Source organism: Hemitrygon akajei, chromosome 6 (genome assembly GCF_048418815.1).
Source record: "Hemitrygon akajei chromosome 6, sHemAka1.3, whole genome shotgun sequence".
NCBI classification, from domain to species: domain Eukaryota; kingdom Metazoa; phylum Chordata; class Chondrichthyes; order Myliobatiformes; family Dasyatidae; genus Hemitrygon; species Hemitrygon akajei.
The window spans coordinates 39,738,375-39,759,027 of NC_133129.1; the positions used below are offsets into that span (position 1 = coordinate 39,738,375).

Below are 20,653 nucleotides of genomic sequence, written 5' to 3' on the forward strand. Positions count from 1 at the left end.
TTTCTTTATTATGAACACAGCTGTTGCCACAAGAAGAATGCCTCGTTCTTAGCTTTCATATCTCCTTATTTAACGAGTTCATTTATAATTCATTTCTCAGTTTGAGCACACCTACTGTTACTGACAAAGGGTACTGGCGGTGCACCTGGATAACAGACTGAGTGGAGCACCAACACAGAGGCTGTGTACAAGAAGGACCAGGGTTGCCTCTACATCCTGAGGAGATTCAGGTCCTTTGGAGTATGCAGGCCTCCCCTTCACAGTCTGTTGTCACCAGTACGATCTTCTATGTGGTGGTGTGCTGGGGCAATGGCATCAACACGGTTGATGCCAACAGGCTCAATAAATTGATTAGAAAGGCTGGTTCTGTCATAGGAGTCAAACTGGCCACACTGGAGACTGTGGTGGAACAAAGGACCCTATGGAAAATCCTGCCAATTCTGCACAATGCTTCTCACCTTCTGCATGCCACCTTGGCTGAACAGAGGAGCATTTTCAGTAAGACAGCTGTGCTGCTCCAAAAAGCACTATATGAAGTCATTCTTACCCTCGGCCATTAGTTCTATAATGAGTCAACCTATAGCCAGGGAAGTGATGAATCCCTCATATTAGACTGTTTAAGGTTACTTATTTTTATTTATTCCTCTTACTTTTCTTCTAATATTGTATATCTCTGAACTTGTAATGCTTGTGACACTGTAATTTCCTTCGGAATCTGTAAAGTATCTATCTATCTAGCTAAAGTTCTGTCTTCACTTTAACTACCAGCACTGCTGTAGGATTGCAAGGTATACTGCAGCAACTCACCAAAGTTTCAAAATCTGCAGCTCCCCATCCCACAACTTAAATCACCAGGAAGAATGGGGTAGCAGCTGTAAGTGAACACCCCCAAATCCCAGAACTCCTTAGTCTGCCGTAGTCTGGGATACCTTCACTGAAAAGATTGCTATAGACCACCATGGTGGCTCATCACCACCTCCCGAAGGATAATTATGAAAAAGCATTAAATGTTGGTCTTGACATTAATGTGTGAATAAACAAAAATATCGCTGTTTGTTGCCAAAGGCCTAGATAGAGTGGATGTGGAGAGGATGTTTCCTATAGTGGGGAGTGTTGGACAAGAGGCACAACCTCAGAATAGAAGGACATTCCATTAGAACAGAGATGCGGAGGAGTTTCTTTAGCAATCTGTGAAATTTGTTGTACAGACGGCTGTGGAGGCCAAGTCATTTGGTGTATTTAAAGTGGCGATTGATAGGTTCTTGATTAGTCAGGGCATCAAAGGTTACGGGGAAAAGGCAGAAGAACGGGGTTGAGAATGACAATGAATCTGCTAAGATGAAATGTCAGAGCCGACTTGATGAGCCAAATGACCAAATTCTTCTCCTACATCTTATGCTTTAACTCTTCCTCACTAGATCTGCACTTTACCCCATATCCTGAAGATGTATATTTTACTTGTCAATCTAAAGTCGGACTAACCTGAAAATGGACTCTGAGCACTATTCTGGAAAAATCTGATGCTTGCCGCAGCTGGTGGCCTGGGCTTTCCATTCCGTTTGCCAGCAGATGATTTTCTGCCCGTTAGCCAGTGGGTAGAAAACCACAACCTGGCGAGAGCAGATGTGGAAAATGTTGAGGGGTTGTTATTCAATGTCACAATTAATCATTTTGAACTTCTTTGAAGGGCGTACCCTGTTACTCTTCCAGCCATATGGGCAGTACCATATTTTCCAATTGTTAACAGGTGTCAGAAGTAAATCCACAGTAAACACCTGTCTGCAAATTGAAGTTCAGGGTCTTTATATATTAGTCAAATTTATTTAGTAATGATAATTATTTGCTTCTGTATTCTACATTATCTAAAAGCTTTAATCTGTAAACAAGTTTGAAATTCATTTTCTGTCATCTAAGGTGGAGATGTCACATCCTCTCAGGGTTGTATGTGATGACATATACGTACTTTGATAATAAATTTACTTTGAACTTTCATGTTCTGTATGGCCTTCTCTTGCTCTTATTTTAAAAGTTTTTATGCTCAAAGATTCAGTTGGTAGGTTTCAGAAACAGGAGAGAAAATTGCAGAGTTTGGAAAAGGAAGTATTGAGTTTCCATATATAGAGTGGGAAAGCATGTATATAATCTTTGATGATTATTGGTTTGTAATCAGAAAGAAGCATAGATCCCACTCCAGGCTCGTGCCCCCAGTGGGCACTTTAGTGGGTGGGCCTGTATACCTGCTCATTAATATTTAAGGTGGAGTTAAATAAAATTTTAAAAGAATCAAGGGTCACTGGGAGTTAAGGCCAACGTTGATCAGGATGCATGGTAGAATACTGGTGAGCACACTGCTTTATGGCTCCATCAATTCCTGCCACTGACTGTAAGGAGTTTGTACGTTCTTCCCATGACCGCGTGGGTTTCCTCCAGGTGCTCTGGTTTTCTTCCACAGTCCAAGAGCATACTGGTTGGTAGCTTAATTGGTTGTTGTAAATTGTCCAGTGATTGGGCTAGGATTAAATCGGGGGTTGCTGGGCAGTGCAGCTCAAAGGACTGGATGGGCCTATTCCATGCTGTATCTCAATAATTAAACCATCATATGAATGGGTAGGGCAGGCCCAAGGGCCGAGTGGCCTACTCCTGTTTTCGCTGCAGCAGTTTGCCAGCCTACACCCTCAGCCACCAGGAAGGTAAAGGCAACAGGTAGATGTGAGCATCTTCAAATTCCCTTCCAAGTCATGCATTACCCTGTCATGAAGATACATAAAATTCCCTTATCATCGCTGGGTTATCATCCCAGAAAAGGCTGGTTGTCGACACTATCATAGCTCGGGGCCTCGGAGTTCAGAGTTCAATCCTGGTGTCCTTTGCAAGGTGTCCGTACATCCTCCCCATGGAATGTGTGGGTGTCTTCTGGGTCCTCTGGTTTCCTCCCACAATCCGAAGGCATAAGGTTGATCGATCATTGTAAATTGTCCCGTGATTGGATTGGGGCTAAACTGGGGTTGCTGGCCAGTGTGGCTCTCAGGGGCCTATTCTGCACTGTTTCTGTGGTGAACTACATATAACTGTCTGGACACGCCCCCCCATGACTGCTCCTGTGGCTCCTCCCACGGACCCCCGTATAAAGGCGATTGAGGACACCACCCCGGCCTCAGTCTCCAGGATGCAGTGTGGTGGTCAATTGCTGCTTGTTCTTTCTTCCAGCCAATAAAAGCCGATATCTCGCCTCACGTCTCCGAGAGTTATTGATGGTGCATCAGTTTCAAAATGAATGCCGAAAATATATCCATTTGCCTCTGTTGAGTTGTGCAAATGGGGTGGGGGGACTGTCTTTGCAATGAAGGCCGCAGCCCTGAGGTAGTGGGTCAAGTTGAGTGCTGGTATCGGAGTCTAAACCTGGGCTACTTTTACTGTGACTAACAGTTCAGTGTGTGGCTACATCTCATATACACCTTTGCAGTGTTCTGGAATATTTAGTATACATGCAATATTATAAACACTTGCATTTTTACGGTAACTTTTAAGATTTCAAGGTTTTCGAAGGGCCTGACAATTAACTTTGGAAATGTTACCAGCGCGGAACAGGAGGCAAATGGAACCAATTTACTCATCCCTTACAAACAGCAATGAGATAAAGTACAAATCATTTAATGTTGGCCTGGGCACCGGGAGAATCATGTTAGAGCAGGGGATCTTCGGTCGGATTTTATTTTCTGTGACACTGTTGCCGTGGGTGTCGGCAGATTTGAATTTCCATTGGTGGAAGACTAGCAAATCCGCTTGCACCTTCCAAAGAAAGGTCTAAACTTTCCGCCTTCCGTGAAGTAAGCAGTTCAGGGAATTATCTTGAAAGTTTTGCTAAGCTTACTGACGCGAGTGATGGGGTGCATTTTTATAATGATGCTATTTCTGAAATTAATAGCCTGCTCGATGAAACAGGGGGTTGAAACAGTAACGAGATACACTTGGGGGGGGGGGGGGGGGATCTTTGTTTCTCCAGTAGCTGCCTGATTTTATTTTTAGCCTCCAAACCCCTTTCCTCCGAACATAATTCATCTCCTGTGCTTGTGTTCTTGAAGACGAGATTAAGCCTATTTTTAGTCTTTTTTTTCGCAACAACACCCATTTTATTTTTTCTTAAATAAACTCGGACTGAGCTGAGACCTGCTTCAGACACTCACTCTCTCGTCAAATGGAAAGATCATCAAGTGTAACTATCTCAATGGTTCCCATATGTTCAGGCAAATTGCGTAACCGAATAGCTCGGAAAGAACAAATCTGATGCAGCCAAGTTCGGAAGAGAAACATGCAAATTAATATTCTTCTGGTAATTGGGGAGGGAGGTGCGGTAAGAACTCGAGCATTAAGTATGTTTGTCAGTCAACTGCGAAAAAAAAACTTGTCATTACCATTTCCCCTCTGTGTCTCCGCTTTTCCGCAGAACTGACTCGCTATCACCCTCTCCCCTAATCGCCAGAGAATCGAAGTGGTAAGGATATTTCGGCCAAATTCTCACCCCTGTTATTCCATCACTAGCTGGCAGGAGGTGTAGTTGAAGCAGAATTACTGGATCTCGTTCTCCCTCTTTCATCCCCTCCCCACCCTGACATACATTGCGTCCCGAGAGGCGCTTCACCTCGCAGCTTGGCTGAAATGTGTTGAAACATATGCCAAGTGCAGTATGCAGTTGCAAAGGGACACGCAGTCCTAGGATTTTGCGTGTCAATTACAGGTCAGTTTCATAACAGCTCGAATCGTCAATGTTCCCTGCGTGCTGGGGCTCAGTTAGAAGCGGGGATGGCATTGCTGTGATAACATTTATATAGCATTCACATTAAAATAACAAGAAACTTGCTGTCCTTTTAAATAATTAAGGAAGTTAAAACTAGGTTGAAGTGGACATTCTTCAATCTATTTGAAAAGGGGTGCTGCAAGAAGTTGACGTATTTCTGTTCTGTTTAATGGTTCTGCACCCAGTCGTTTCCAGTGATAGTAAGTTGCAGTTCCAACTCCTGTATTTGTGATTCAGATAAGAGAGGGTTAGAGTTCATTCCTTCCCCCTCCTGACTCCCATCAGCAGACGGGGTTGGCAGCCTTCCAGTAACCAGACTCAGTGGGTGGAGGAACACAAGTTTAAGTCTCTGTTGAGAAGTCTGTTTTAAAAAAAAATGCATTCGTTATCTTCGGACCTTTAAAATGAGACTACAGAATATAAATCTGGGAAGTTATTTTAAACATGAGTTGGGCTGCAACTGCAGGGCTTTGTTCAGTTCCGGGCCATCCTTTTGGAACCCGGGCTTGGTATGGGTACACTGGCATCAGGGTTTAAAGGTCAGGGACTTGCAAAGGCCAGAGGAAATTGGGAAAAACTGTAGAATTGCGTTTAGCGTAACACGATCACAGTGCCGTCAACCCCGGGATCACTTCTACCACTGTCAGTAAGGAGTTTGTACATTCTCCCCATTAACTGAAGGGTTTTCTCCGGGTGCCCTGGTTTCCTCCCACATTGCAAAGGCGTATCGGTTAGTAGGTTAATAGGTCACGTGGGCAGCACAGGATCATTGGCCAGAAAGGCCTGCTACAGATCTGTATCTCTAAATTTAAAAAAAACTAAGATTGCTCTTACAGCAAAGGAGGTTATAGGGGTGGGACTTGATAGAAGGCTCAAATTCATGAAAAAAAACACTGCAGATGCTGGAAATTGGAAGTTTAAATAAAAAACCCAGGAAATACTCACCTGGTCAGGTGGTATTTGTGAGAAGGATAATAGGGGTAACATTTCAGGTTAGAGGCCATTCTCTGAGCTGAGAGAGGAAATAAGTTTTCTTGCAGCAAGGACAAAGAGGGATGGATAGGGCAACAGGAAAATATCTGAAAGAGTGAGGCCAAGATTGCTATGGTGATAAGCTGATGATGAAATTGATGGATTGATAAAGGCAGCTGAAGAGAGAACAAAGAACAGGTTTTTTATTTTTTAAAAAAGCTGCAAAATACAAGACACAGCTGTAGGAGCTATCAGCAGATCAGGCAGCTCCGGCTCCTTTTAAGCATGAGTGCCCCTCACTGTCCATGGTCCACAAAAATCGGGGGATGCGATTCAGGCTACAGTGCGTCTTTGACCACCTGTACTGATAAGCACATTAAATGTTTCGAGGACCCAGAACTCAAAAGACTTTGTGGAGTGCACCTTTAGGTTCTGTGATCTTATCAAACACTTCTGCTGCAGATATCAAACACTAGAACGGATAGAACTTATCATTATTCCTAAAAGGGAGGAGGTACAGGCGTCTGAGGACATACACTCAATGTTTTAGAAGCAGATTCTTCCCCACCACCATCAGATTTCTGAGCGTTCCATGAACACTATCTCACTATTTTGCTCTATTTATTACTTATTGTAACTTATAGTATTTTATGTATTATACTATGCTGCCATCGTAAAACGAAAAGAATTCACAATGTATGTCGGTGATAATAAATCAGATTCTGATTCAGGTTCAGATTCAAGCCTTTCCCTTCCCTCTCAAGTTACTGCCCCCATATTGAAGAGGACTATTATGGTGAGCCTACTGAAGAAAAGCATTTGGGTTAAAGCTCTGGGGACTCGGGTGGTGGGTGGCATGGGTACTGCAGAGGGGCGTGGGAGCTTGGTCAGTTTGTGTACCTGTGATTTACAGGCAGGTATTGCAATCAGGAGAGACTGGACTTGCATTTCTTCCGGATACAGTGTTTCTTTCCTTCAGACAGGACAACATCGTAGGCATAATTTGCAGGGCACTAGAACACTACGTTGCCTTGTACTAAAAAGTGTTTCATGCCCTCCAATGACTGACTGGAATGGTTTCAGAATCCCTGGACTGGATGCATTTGGAATTAGAGCTATAAGAAGATTCTGTCACCTGTTCTAATGAAACTTCTGAATTTTCTTTTGGTTTTACTTTCTATCATCAGCTATGATGATAATTTATCCAGAACTCATATTTCCTCAAGGAGCCACAGAGCAGAGAAACAGGCCTGAGAGCCCATCAAGTCTGACATAGAAGGAGGATCTTTCATCCCATAGTGTCCGCTCTGGCTCTTTGAGCCATTCCTTTCCTCACTAATACTCCCTGTCACCTATCTCAGTCAGCTCCAGTTTAGACTCTGCACTCACCTGTGCATCAACACATGTCCTTTATAAAATAAAGTGAGCGGCACTCGGTGGTTGGTGGGGCCTCGTTGTCACTCTGTACAGTAGAAGCAATCCAGAATCAGGTTTATTCTTACTGACATGCGTCATGAGATTTATTTATCTGTGGCAACAGTACAGCGCAATACATTAAAAAAATACTATAAGTTACAATAAGAAATACAAAAATGTATAAAGAGCAAAATAATGAGGTAGTGTTCATGGGTTCATGAACTGTTCAAAAATCAGATGGCAAAGGGGAAGAAACTGTTCCTAAACGTTGAATGTGCATCTTCAGGCTTTACAATTCAACCGCCAGGACTTAAGAACTTTTTAAAAGCTATTATTAATGCTTTTTGAGATAGTGATTTAGATGCATATCATATTTTTTTACTGAGTTAAGTATTGTATGTTATTAGTTTTGCTACAACAAGTGTATGGGACATTGGAAAAAAAGTTGAATTTCCCCATGGGGATGAATAAAGTATCTATCTATCTATCTATCTATCTCAGACTTCTATACCTCTTCCCTGATGATAGCATGTCCCAGATAGTGTGGGTCCTTAATGAAGGTTGCTCCCTTCTTTGGTCACTGCCTTTTGAAGATGGCCTTGATGATGGGGTGGGTGGTGCCCACACTGAAACTGGCTGAGTCTAGAACCCTCGGCAGACTCTTCTGATCCTTTGTTTTGGAGCCTCCGTACTAGGCAGTGGCGCAATTGGTCAGAATTCTCTCCATGGTACTTCTGTACAATCTGCAAAAGTGTTTGGTGTCACACCAAATCTCCTCAAATCCTATTGAAATAAAGCCACTGGTGTGACTTCTTTGTGATTGCATCAATATGTTGGGCTCAGGACAGGTTCTCTGAAATGTTGACTCCCAGGAACTTGAAGCTGCTCATCCTTTCCACTGCTGACCCCTCAATGGGGGGGGGGGGGGGGAGAAATTCCCTTCCTGAAGTCCACAATAAATTCCTTGATCTTACTGATGTTGAGTGCAAGGGCCACTCAAGCAGCCAGTGTGGATTTAATCTGGCTTTTTTTTGACACTGATCAACAGAAAAAGTTTCTTCCTTGTCAAAGTGAAAACAGATCTCTACAAAGTGATCTAAATTAATTACAAACATAAAGCACAAAATAATGGTTTGTATAATTACTCACCCCCTTCAAGTCAGTATTTAGTAGATGCACCTTTGGCAGCAATTACAGGCTTGAGTCTGTGTGGACAGGTCTCTATCAGCTTTGCACATCTGGATACTGCAATTTTTCCCCATTCTTCTTTACAAAACTGCTCAAGCTCTGTCAGATTGCACGGGGATTGTGAGTGAACAGCCCTTTTCAAGTCCGGTCACAAATTTTCAATTGGATTGAGGTCTGGACTCTGACTTAGCCACTCCAGGACATTAACTTTGCTGCTTTTAAGCCATTTCTGTGTAGTTTTGTCTTTACGCTTGGTGTCATAGTCTTGCTGGAAAACAAATCTCACAAGTCACAGTTCTCTTGCAGACTGCATCGAGTTTTCCTCCAAGATTTCCCTGTATTTTGCTGCATTCATTTTACCCTCTACCTTCACAAGCCTTCCAGGACCTGCTGCAGTGAAGCACCTCCACAGCATGATGCAGCCACCACCATGCTTCATGGTAGAGATGGTGTGTTTTTGATAATGTGCATAGCATTTAGTTTGATGGCTAAAAAGCTCAATTTTGTTTTCATTAGACCATTGAACCATCTTCCAGCTGATTTCAGAGCTTCCCATATGCCTTCTGGCAAACTCTAGCAAGATTTCATGTGAGTTTTTTTCAACAGTGGCTTTCTCTTTGCCACTCTCCCATAAAGCTGCAACTAGGCAACAGTTGTTGTATGCGCAGTCTCTCCCATCTCAGCCACTGAAGCTTGTAACTCCTCCAGAGTTGTCATAGGTCTCTTGGTGGCCTCACTCACTAGTCCCCTTCTTGTACGTCCACTCAGTTTTTGAGGCAGATTTACAGCTGTGCCATATTCTTTCTATTTCTTGATGATTGACTTAACTGTGCTCCAAGGGATATTCAGTGACTTGGAAATTTTCTTGTATCCATCTCCTGACTTGTGCTTTTCAAAAACACTTTTCATGGAGTTGCTTGGAGTGTTCTTTTTTCTTCACGATGTAGTTTTTTGCCAAGATACTGACTTACCAGCAGTTAGACCTTTCAGATACAGGTGTATTTTTACTACAATCAATTGTAACACATTGACTGCACACAGGCCTCCAAAAACAAATCTTCATTTAACTGGTTATGTGTCTTCTAAAACCATTTGGTTGTGCCAGTGATGATTTGGTGTACCATATTAAAGGGGGTGAATAATTATGCAATCAATTACTTTGTGTTTTATCTTCGTAATTAATTTAGATCACTTTGTATAGATCTGTTTTCACTTTGACACAGAAGAGTTCTTTTCTGTTGATCTGTGTCAAAAACTCCAAATTAAATCCACTGTGATTCAATGTTGTGAAACAATAAAACATGAACACTTCTGGTGGGGGGGGGGGGGGGGGGTGAATACTTTTTATAGGCACTGTATCGCACACCTGTACACCTTTTATTGCTATTGGAGATTCTACCAACAATAGAAGTGTCATTGGTGAATTTGTAGATGGAGTTTCAGCTGTGCCTAGTCAAACTGTCATGAGTGTAGAGAGAGTGGAGCACACATCCTTAAAGTGCACCTGTGTTGATTATCAGTGAGGAGGAGATGTTGCTTCTGATCCACAGTAACTGTAGTCTCCCAATGAGGAAATCAAGGATCCAGTTGCAAACGGAGGTACTGAGGCCCAGGTTTCGATGCCCAGTCCTCCTCTTACGTATCCATCTGCTTACAATAAAGCAAGCCTCCCTCTTTCATATCCAGCAGTGGTCGACTTATGGCTTCTTCACGTTCCAGTGCTTGTGGCATAAGTATAAAGAGTAAATATCAGTGTGTGCCCAGAGTTCATGTAAAAATGCAGCTTTAGAACTCCGATCCATGCCTGTTGGAAAACTGGAGTCAAGGGTACATAGGTAATTAGAAAGCTACCCAGAATTCCAATATAAGGACAAGAGGTCAGTGAGCATTATCAAGTACGGGAAAGTGGCTGAAGAAGAATGTGATGTGATTAACGTATTTTCTCTAAGTGCAGGGACTGAGCAGGGAAAAGTTACTGATTGTTAAAGGTAGTTCCAAAACTATCCTGTTATTTAAGATAATTGAATCTTGTATCATCCTATACATCTTTCTTTTCATTATTAGAAGAGATTTTGTCTTAACTAAGATACCTCAACAGATTTATGAATTGAACGTATATGCTCAGTGTCTACTTTATGAGGTCACCTGTACACCTCGGTATTGCCAATATCTAATCAGCCAATCATGTGGCAGCAACTCTGCATAAAAGCATGCCGACATGATCAAGATGTTCAGTTGTTGTTCAGACCAAAGATCAGAATGGGGAAGGAGCCCCTCAGGGCTGTGTACTAAGTCCTCTCCTTTACTCACCGTATACCCATGACTGTGTCGCCACCCACAGCTCCAATCTGCGAATTAAATCTGCAGATGACACTACATTAATTGGCCTAATCTCAAACAATAACAAGGTGGCCTACAGGGAAGAAATCATCTCTCTGACACAGGGGTGTTAAGAAAACAACCTCTCCATGTCGCAAAAACAAAGGAGCTGGTTGGAGATTACAGGAGGAATGGAGACGGGCTAGCCCCTATTGACCTCAATGGATCTGGTATTGAGAGGGTAAACAGCTTTAAGTTCCTCAGCATCCACATCACCGAGGACCTCACGTGGTCTGTACACACCAGCTGTGTGGTGAAAAAGGCACAACAGTGCCTCTTTCACCTCAGATAGTTGAGGAAGTTCGGTATGGGGCCCCAAATCCTAAGAACTTCCTACAGGGGCACAATTGAGAGCACCCTGACTGGCTGCATCACTGCCTTAGATCAGAACTCTGCCACTCTTAATCGCAGAGTTCCGCAGTGAGTGTTAAGGACAGCCCAGCGATGATTCAGGACGTTTACAAAGACAGTTATGAAAAAAGGGCCAGAAGATTCATTGGGGACCCGAGTCACCCCAACCACAATCTATTCCAGCTTCTACCATCTGGGAAACAATACTGCAGCATAAAAGCCAGGACCAAAAGGCTCTGGGACAGCTTCTTCCACCAGGCCATCAGATTGCTTAACTCATGCTGATTTGAGTGTATTACTATGTTACATCGACTGATCTATGTATTATAAATTATTATAAATTACTATCATTGCACATTTAGATAGAGATGTAATATAAAGAGTTTTACTCACATATGTGAAAGATGCAAGAAATAAAATCAATTCAATTCAATTCAATTCAAAATGTGATCTAAATAACTTTGATTGTGGAATGATTGTTGGTGCCAGATGCGGTGGTTTGAGTATCTCAGGAACTGCTGATCTCCTGGGATTTTCATTCACAACAGTCTCTAAAATTTGCACAGAATGGTGCGAGAAACAAAAAAAAAATCCAGTGAGGTCAGAGGAGAATGGTCCATCTGGTTCAAGATGACAGGAAGACAACAGTAACTCAAATAACCATGAGTTACAATAGTGGTGTGCAGGAAGCCGTCCCTGAATGCACAACGTATTAAACCTTAAAGTGGATGGGCTACAGCAGCAGAAGACAATGAAGGTGATTCAAAGATTGGTGGAGGGCCAGGTAGTGTTGAAGAAACGGTAAGCTTGTGGAAGGACTTAGATTAGGGGAATGGGCTAGAAAGTGGCAAATGAAATACTATGTTGGAAAATGCATGGTCATGCACTTTGGTAGAAGAAATATATATACAGACTATTTTCTAAATGGGGAAAAAAATCCAAAAATCTGAAATGCAAAGGGACGTGGGAGTCCTTGTGCAGATGTTAACTTGCAGGTAGAGTCACTGGTGAGGAAGGCAAATGTAATGTTAGCATTCATTTCAAGAGGTCTAGAATATAAGAGCAAGGATGTGATGCTGAAGCTTTATAGGGCACTGGTGAGGCCTCACCTTCAGTATTTTGAACAGTTTTGGGCTCTTTATCTAAGAAATGATGTGCTGGTATTGGGCAGGATTCAGGGGAGGTCCACCAGGATGATCCTGGAAATGAAAGGGTCATCATACAAGGAACATTTGATGGCTTTGGGCCTGTACTCACTGGAACTTAGAAGGATGAGGGGGGACTCTCATTAAAAACTTTCAAATGTTGAAAGGCCTAGACAGAGTAGATGTGGAAAGGCTATTTCCCATGGTGGGGAAGTCTAGGACAAGAGGGCACAGCCTCAGTTTAGAGGGGGGTCCATTTAAAGCAGAGATGCGGAGTAATTTCTTTAGCGAGAGGGTGGTGAATTTGTGGAATTTGTTATCACAGACAGCTGTGGAGGCCAAATCGTTGGGTGTATTTAAGGTGGAGATTGATAGGTTCTTGATTGGCCACAGCATCAAAGGTTATGGGGAAGGCCAGGGAATGGGGCTGAGGAAGGAGAAAAAATGATCAGCCATGTTTGAAAGGTGGAACAGACTCAATGGGCCAAATGGCCTAATTCTGCTCCTATACCTTATGGTCTTAATGGCTACTTTGTTAGGTACAGCAAGTACCTAATAAAGTGGCCACAGAGTGTAAATTCCCTTTGGCACAGTCAACTGCAAAACTAAAAACAAAATGTGAAATAAAATAGATCATTTGTGTTATTTCATAGTTTATGCCAAATGACAATCAACACATTGCATTTAGATGCAAAATACCTAACAGATGTTGCTTTGCATAGGGCAGACAGACTCTAGTATATGATCCTGTCATTTAAAATACTTAGCAGTGGTTTAACCAGGATTATCAATAAACATACTAAATCTTTAATCCACCTCAATTTTCTGAACCAATGAAAAATGCAGATGATGACTAGGAATGTACTTAGCTAATTTGAAGTACTGTGTGAGGCATGTTAATTATCTCAGCAGTTGAATACATCCAGGTCGTATGACTGCCAATTCCGACAAAAATCTACGGCGTGTATTTTGCTGAACTTCATAATTGCAGCTTATCAAAGAATCTGTCAGATAGGACCTGGCTCTTTGTGATTACAAAACTGTGGGCTGGAAATTCTTAAATTCTCGGAAAGGTGTGTTAAGTAGCCACTACACGGTGCCCAAAGTATAGTTGTTACACTGTTCCCTGCTGCAAAGTTTTATGGTATATGAATGCGTCCAAAAGCCTTTCCCCCAGTGATGGATTGTGAGAGTCACAATGGGAACAATAAAACATAGAAACGTACAGCAGAAGAACAGAATCTCTGGCCCACAATGTCTGTGTTGGACATAATGCCAAATTAAACTAATCCCTTCTGCTGTACTTGATCAATATCCCTCCATTCCCTGCACGTCTCATGTCTCTACCTATAGTACGATGCCAAAGTCTCTGGCACAAATACAGTATATTGCTAGGGTGCCTAAGATGTTTTCAGAGTACTGCATTAATGTTATGTATTGCACTGTACTGCTGCTGCAAAATAAAACCGAATTTCATGACATTTGTTTGTGATAATAAACCTGATTCTGATGTGGACTGAGAGGGAGAAGGGGGCAAAGGGGGAGGTCATGTTTGGGAAAAGGGGATGGGAGAGGGGAGGAAGTGGGAAGCACCAGAGGGACATTCTATAATGAAAATTTGAAAGTTCAAAGTAAATTTGTTTTCAAAGTACATATATGTCACCCTGTACAACCCTGAGATTCATTGTCTTGTGGGCATACTCAATAAATCCATAGAATAATAACCATAACAGAATCAATGAAAGACTGCACCAACGTCGGTGTTCAACCAGTGTGCTAAAGACCTACAAATACAAAAGGAAAGAAAGAATAATAATAAATATATAAGCAATAAGTATCAAGAGCATGAGATGATAAGTCCTTGAAAGTGAATCCATAGGTTGTGGGGACATTTCAATGATGGGGTAAATGAAGTTGAGTGAAGTTATCCCCTTTGGTTCAAGTGCCTGATGGTTGAGGGGTAATAACTGTTCCTGAACCTGTTGGTGTGAGTCTTGAGACTCCGGTACTTTCTTCCTAATGGCAGCTATGAGAAGGGAGTATGAACTGGGTGGTGGGGGATCCTTGATGATGGATGCTGCTTTCTTGCGGAAACGCTTTGTGTAGAAGTACTCAATGGTGGGGAGAACTTTACCTGTGATGGATTGCGCCGTATCCACTACTTTTTGTTGGAATTTCCATTCAAGGACATTGGTGTTTCCATACCAGGCTGTGATGCAGCCAATCGGTATACTCTGCACTACACATCTATAGAAGTTTTTCAAAGTTCTGGATGTCATGTTGAATCTTCACAAAATCCTAAGGAAGCAGAGTCACTGCTGTGCTTTCTTTGTAATTGCACTTACATGTTGGGCCAAGGACCGGTCCTCTGAAATAATAACACCAGGGAATCTAAAGTGGCTGGCCCTCTGCACTCTGATCCTCTGATGAGGACTGGTTTCCTCTTCCTCAACTCAATAATTACCGACATTGAGTGAGACGTCGTTGTTGTGGCACCACTCAGCCATATTTTCAATTTCCCTCCTCTCTGCTGATTCATCACCACCTACGATTCAGCCTACAAAGTGGTCAGCAAACAGTTCAGGACTGTGCGAAAGTCATAGCCCAGCTATATATAGGTGCCCAAGACTTTTGCACAGTACTGTAAATGTATTTGCTTCTACCACTACCCTTGGCAGTGCTTTCCAGGTGCCTATCCCGCTCAGGGTATGTCTTGCTTTGCATATCTCCCTTAAGCTTCCTTACATCTGCTCACCTTCCTTCCCCAAAACCAAATTCTGAATTTGCCCCCGAGTTATCAGGTGTCAGAGTAGGCTATAAAAGAGGCTTATGTTTGGTCCCGTGATCCATCTCCGCCATTCAGAAAGACCATGGCTGATCTCTTCGCTCAGAGCAATTTTATTTCACTAACCCACATCTCTTGGTATCCAAAAATCTTTGTCATGAAATACTCAGCAGATGAGCATTTACAGCCATTCCAGAAAGCAGATTCTAAATACTCACTAAGTGTTCTCTAAGTGAAGAAATTTCTTCTCAACTTTGTTCTGAATGTCCAACCCATTACTTTTAGACAGTCACCCCTGTGTGAAACCCATAAGCGAAACATCATCTCTGTAAGCTCTGTCAAGCCCCAAACATTTTAGTGTGATTACTGCTCATTCCTTTAAACTCCAGACAGTTTAATTCATCTTTATGTATAGGACAACCACCATTTCTAGGTATCAACCTAATTTCAACCACTCACATTGGGCTGGCTACACACTGAAGTTTAGAACTTCAGGGTCCTCTATAAAATTTACATTGACTGTAATAGTATAGTAACTGAAATTCTCACGGTAATACTGCTAGCAGCATGGAGGCCAAGTCACTGGGTACATTTAAAGTGGAGGTCTGTAGGTTCTTGATTAGTAAAGCATCAAATGATACTGAGAGAAGGCAGGAGAATGGGATTGAGAGGGATAATAAATCAGCCACGATGGAATGAAGTAGCAGATTCAATGGGCTGAATGGCCTAATTCTACTCCTATGTCTTTTGGCAATTTTGAACTTGTCAGATTTTTTTTAATGTATGTCCAACAAGATGGTAAGGAAATGGGTGGAATATAGCTCTCAAAATTTACTGCAATTCAAAGTGATCATGACTGATCTATGCTGGGCTCAACCCTTCTTCACTACCAGCTCCCCATAGTCTTTAATTCCTTGTCTGTCTTCATCTTAAGTATTTCCAGTTAACCGACCTCCTCCAGATCATTAATGTAAACAGTAAACAACTGAGGACCAAGAACTGATCTCTGGCATACTTAAGTAATTTCATCCCTTCAGCCTGAAATGGATCCATTTATCCCAACTCTATACTTTCTACAAGACAGGCAGTTTTCAATCTGTACTAACACATTTTCTGCATTATCTTCATTGATCCACCTGCTTCTTATGCCGCACCTTTGCCAAGTGCTTTTTGGAAAACTAATTGCACTACATCTACAGCTCCCCTCTATCAACTCTCCCTGTAATGTCAAAAGTCTTTCACAAATTTGTCAAACATGATTCATCTTTAATAAAAACATACTGAGGAGTTTTGAATATATTCTGATTTCCTATAAGATCGGTTATTTCCTCTTAGATAATTGATACTAGCACTTTGCTAACAATAGTTACAGCTCTCTGTTTCCTGTCTCCCTCCTTTTGTGATCAAGGGAGTCAGACTGGCTGTTTTCCAGTCTTCTTGTGGTCCCCTTGAAGTCAACAAGTTCTGAAAAATTTCAGCCATGGGTCCACTATCTCTGCAGCCGCCTCCTTTATAACCTACAGGTGCAGGTTATTAGTGATTTCTTTGCTTTGAGCCCATGGGGTTCTCTAATACTTTCTCCCTTGTGATTTTGATTTTTACAACTTCCTTCCTGATCGTTGAAATTAGCCCATCTGTTATCTTAGGGATAGTTGTAGTGTGCTCCCTGCTGAAGACAGATAGAAAAATTGATTTAACATATCTTCCATTTCTTAGGTTCCTGTAATTAATTCCCCAGCCTCATTCTCTGGAGGGTCCACACTCCTTAGCTGTCCTCTTCCTACTTATATATCTTTAGAAGCACTTCCTGTTTAGATATTACACACAAGCCTTCTCTCAAAATCATGTTTCCCACTTCTAATGACCTTTTACTCCTTTACTGCAGGATCCTAAGGATTTCCCAGTGCACTGGGCTATCACCAGCCCTTGCAGTTTTGTATGCTGTGCTTCTAAATGTAACATCCTTGTCCTCTTTTGCGAGACACAGAATGTGATTTATCTGGGATTCCTTTCTGAGTGGAATAAATTCATGTTGAGACTTAAGGACCAGCTCTTTGATTATCCACTCCTGATCATCCACTGACTTGCCTCTTAGCTTACAATCCCAGTCTACTTTAGACTACTGGACCATCATACCATTATAATTACTATTATTAAGTTGAAGACAGTGGCTTTGGTCCTGTGGTGTTCTTTCTCAAAGTGAATATAGTGGGGAGAAAAGATAGTAAGAGATGTAAGAGATAAGAGATAGTAAGATGGTTTTGGTCTCGGCCCAAAACGTCGACAGTGCTTCTTCCTATAGATGCTGCCTGGCCTGCTGCGTTCCACCAGGATTTTGTGTGTGTTGCTGGAATTTCCAGCATCTGCAGATTTCCTCATGATGACAACATCTTTGCTTTCTTTGAAGTTTGCTTAGATCCAGCACAATCTCAATAACTTTCACAAACCCTTGTAAATGCACAGTGGACAGTATCCTAATTGGTTACTGGTTGCATCACAGCCTGGTATGGAAACACCAATGGCCAGGAATGGAAAAGGCTCCAGAAAATGATGGATGCAGCCCAGTCCATCATAGCTAAACTGTTCCACACCATTGAGTATATTTACATGGAGCCCTACCACAAGAAACCAGCATCCATCATCAAAGATCTCCATCACACTACCGCCTGTTTCTCACTGTCACCATCTGGCAAGAGGTACAGAAGCCTTGTATCTCACACTATCAAGGTCAGGAACAATTAAGCTCGTGACCGGTGTGGATGACTTCAGTCACCATTACTCTGAACTGATTCTAAGACCTAGAAACTCACTTTCAAGGACTCCTTGCAAATAAATCATGTTCTCAATATTATTTTTATTTTGTCAGCTTGCCTTCATTTGCATATTGTTGTTAGTCATTCTTTGTCTGTTTATGTCACGAACAAGAGAAAATCTGCAGATGCTGCAAATCCAAGCAACCCACATAAAATACTGGAGGAACTCAGCAGGTCAGGCAGCATCTATGGAAATGTCGACTGTGCTTTTCTCCATAGATGCTGCCTGACCTGCTGAGTTCCTCCAGCATTTTGTGTGCGTGGTTTGTCTGTTTATGTACTGTTTTTCATAAAATTCTTTTGTATATCTTTTTTCCTGTAAACACCTGCAAGGAAATGAATCTCAAGGTGGTATATGTTGGCTTTATATGAACTTTGATAATGAATTCCCTTTGAACTTTGAACTTTAGTGAGTGGAAGATGACTGAGTGTAATTTCTATGAAGATGGGATAACTGTTACACATCACAGGTAGCAGCCTCACATGGTCGTGCCAGAGGGAGTTCTTGGTCCAGTAGCAAGGAGGTGCAAGGCAATTGGAGATGAGGTTCTGATGTATATTTCATGTGCACAGGGTGGATTCCTTCTGGAGGACTGGGGTTGTCTGACTCAGAAGGAGCTGTGACTCTATGTTAGGCTCTCTGAGCTCTATGTTAGGATCAGCTCACCAGTGCTGAGGGGGTGCCATACACTGAGTGTGGCTGCACCAACCTTGTAGACTGTACATCTGGCATTTAGACAACTAGTATTAAGCCTGGTCAAAATCCTGTTTCATCTACTCCCAATCTTTGTTTGCTCTGCTCTTCTAACTCTCTCTCTAGTTCCTCGGCTTCCATTCTCAGCTTTGCTCTTCTATCTCCCTGCCGAGCAGTTGAAACCTTTGCCCAGCAGCAACCACATACTTGTTTACGGGCACGCTGACCTGGTCCTCCTGAGGAGCAGCCCCTGTGGCATGTGTAGGTCCCACTTTGTCCAGCACTGGCTTCATAGACCCAGAAATCAAAAGCCCTTCCTGCTACACCATCTCCTCAGTGTGCCTTTTCCCCAGATCTGTTCTCACTGCTGCATCATTGGGAGATTACTACTTTTAAGGCTCACTCTCCTAACCCCTTAAAGACTTTTGCCTGAACTCATCATTTCATCTATTTTGTTGGCACTAATACGGATACCAACCTTTGGTTGTTTGGCCTACTCTCCAGAATATTTAACATCAGCTCTGTGATAGCCTTAATGCTAGCATCAGGGACCACCTTGGAAATACGATTGTAGCCATCGAATCCACTATCTATATAATCCTTATTGATCTTTATTTCTGTAGTTTTTATTTTTTATTTTTTATTTCTTATTTAGAGATTCAGCATGGTAACAGTCCTTCTGGCCTAATTACACTCAATGTGACCAATTAACCTCCTAACTTGTATGTCTTTGATTGGTGGATACCGACAGCAAATCACAGAGAAAACCCTCCCCACCGCAGAATACATCTGCAATGAAGCTGCTGGTTGGAGACCCGACATCGTCGAGGCTAGATTTTGGGGCCTAAAACTGGAGGCTGGGAGGTGACCTGTCCTGGCGTTGGAGGCCTTTCGGTCTGTGTGAGTGGGGAAAGAGGCTTGTTTTGCTGCTGCTCTTTTATCCTTTTGTAGTTGAGGCTGCCGCTTGTGTTCATCTCAAACCTCTGTAGATATACGGTTGAGAGGACCCGGAATGGTTGCTTCACTGCCTGGAATGGAAGCATCAATGTCCAAGAATGGAAATGCCCATACACGGTGTACAGCTCAGTGCATCGAATGCAAAGCCCTCCCCAGGGATGAGCATGTCAACAAGGAGCTCTGCCGCAAATAAGTCACGTCCATCATCGAGGACCCCAGCATCCAGGCCATGCTGTCTCTTAATGTTGCTGTCAGAAAGGAGATACAGTAACCTTAGGCCCTGCACCTCCAGGTTCAGGAACAGTTATTACCCTTCAACCATCAGGCTCCTGAAACAGCACGGATAACTTCACTCACTTTAACACTGAACTCATTCCCCAATCACTCTCAAGGACTCCACAACTCGTGTTCTCAGTATTACAGTTTCTATCTATTTATTTATTTTAAAATTTGCACAATTTGTCTTCTTTTGCACATCAGTTGTTTGCCAGTCTCTGCGTGCGGTTCATTGAGTCTATTGCATTTTCTTTGTTTTACGGTGAACGTCTGCAAGAAAATGTATCTCAAAGTAGCATATGGAGATGAAAGTGGACTTCGATAATCAATTTGCTTCGAACGTCGAACTTTGTAATGTGGTAGGAGACCAGAGCACTCGGAGGAAACCCAGTGCTAACCTTACAGACAGAGACAGGAACTGACCCTGTAATAGGATTACGCTGACCACTACACTACCAAGTGGCCCCGAGGACAGCTTTTACTCTTCCTGTGCAGCTGAAGGACTCAGGGTACTACAGTTTTGGCCCTTGCTGTAGTCCCCAGGAACATAGAACAGTATAGCAAAAACACCCAAACACTAATCCTTCCTAATGACCCATGTCCACATCCTTCCATCTTACTTCCATCCATGTGCTTATCCAAACATCTCTTAAAAAGCCTTGAATGTATTTGCCTTTACCACCATACTAAGCAGCGCATTCCAGGCATCCACGACTCTCTGAGTGAAAAAACTTACCCCTCACGGCCACCTTGAACTATGACCTCTCACCTTCAATGCACGCCCTTTAGTATCAGACATTTCAACCCTGGGAAACAGATATTCTCTGACCTACGCCTCTGATCATCATGTAAAACTCTATCAGATCTCCCCTCAGCCTCCAG

General features: G+C 42.5%; 1 long non-coding RNA gene across 1 annotated transcript in view; it reads left to right on the top strand.

Annotated features, from left to right (window-relative positions):
- Nucleotides 1-4,513: 4,513 nt before the first annotated feature.
- The window catches only part of LOC140728704 (uncharacterized), a 78,484-nt gene continuing 62,344 nt past the window's right edge, over nt 4,514-20,653 (top strand). The window contains exon 1 of the long non-coding RNA XR_012099157.1: nt 4,514-4,735. This is a non-coding gene — a long non-coding RNA (uncharacterized lncRNA). The remainder of the gene's footprint in view (nt 4,736-20,653) is intronic.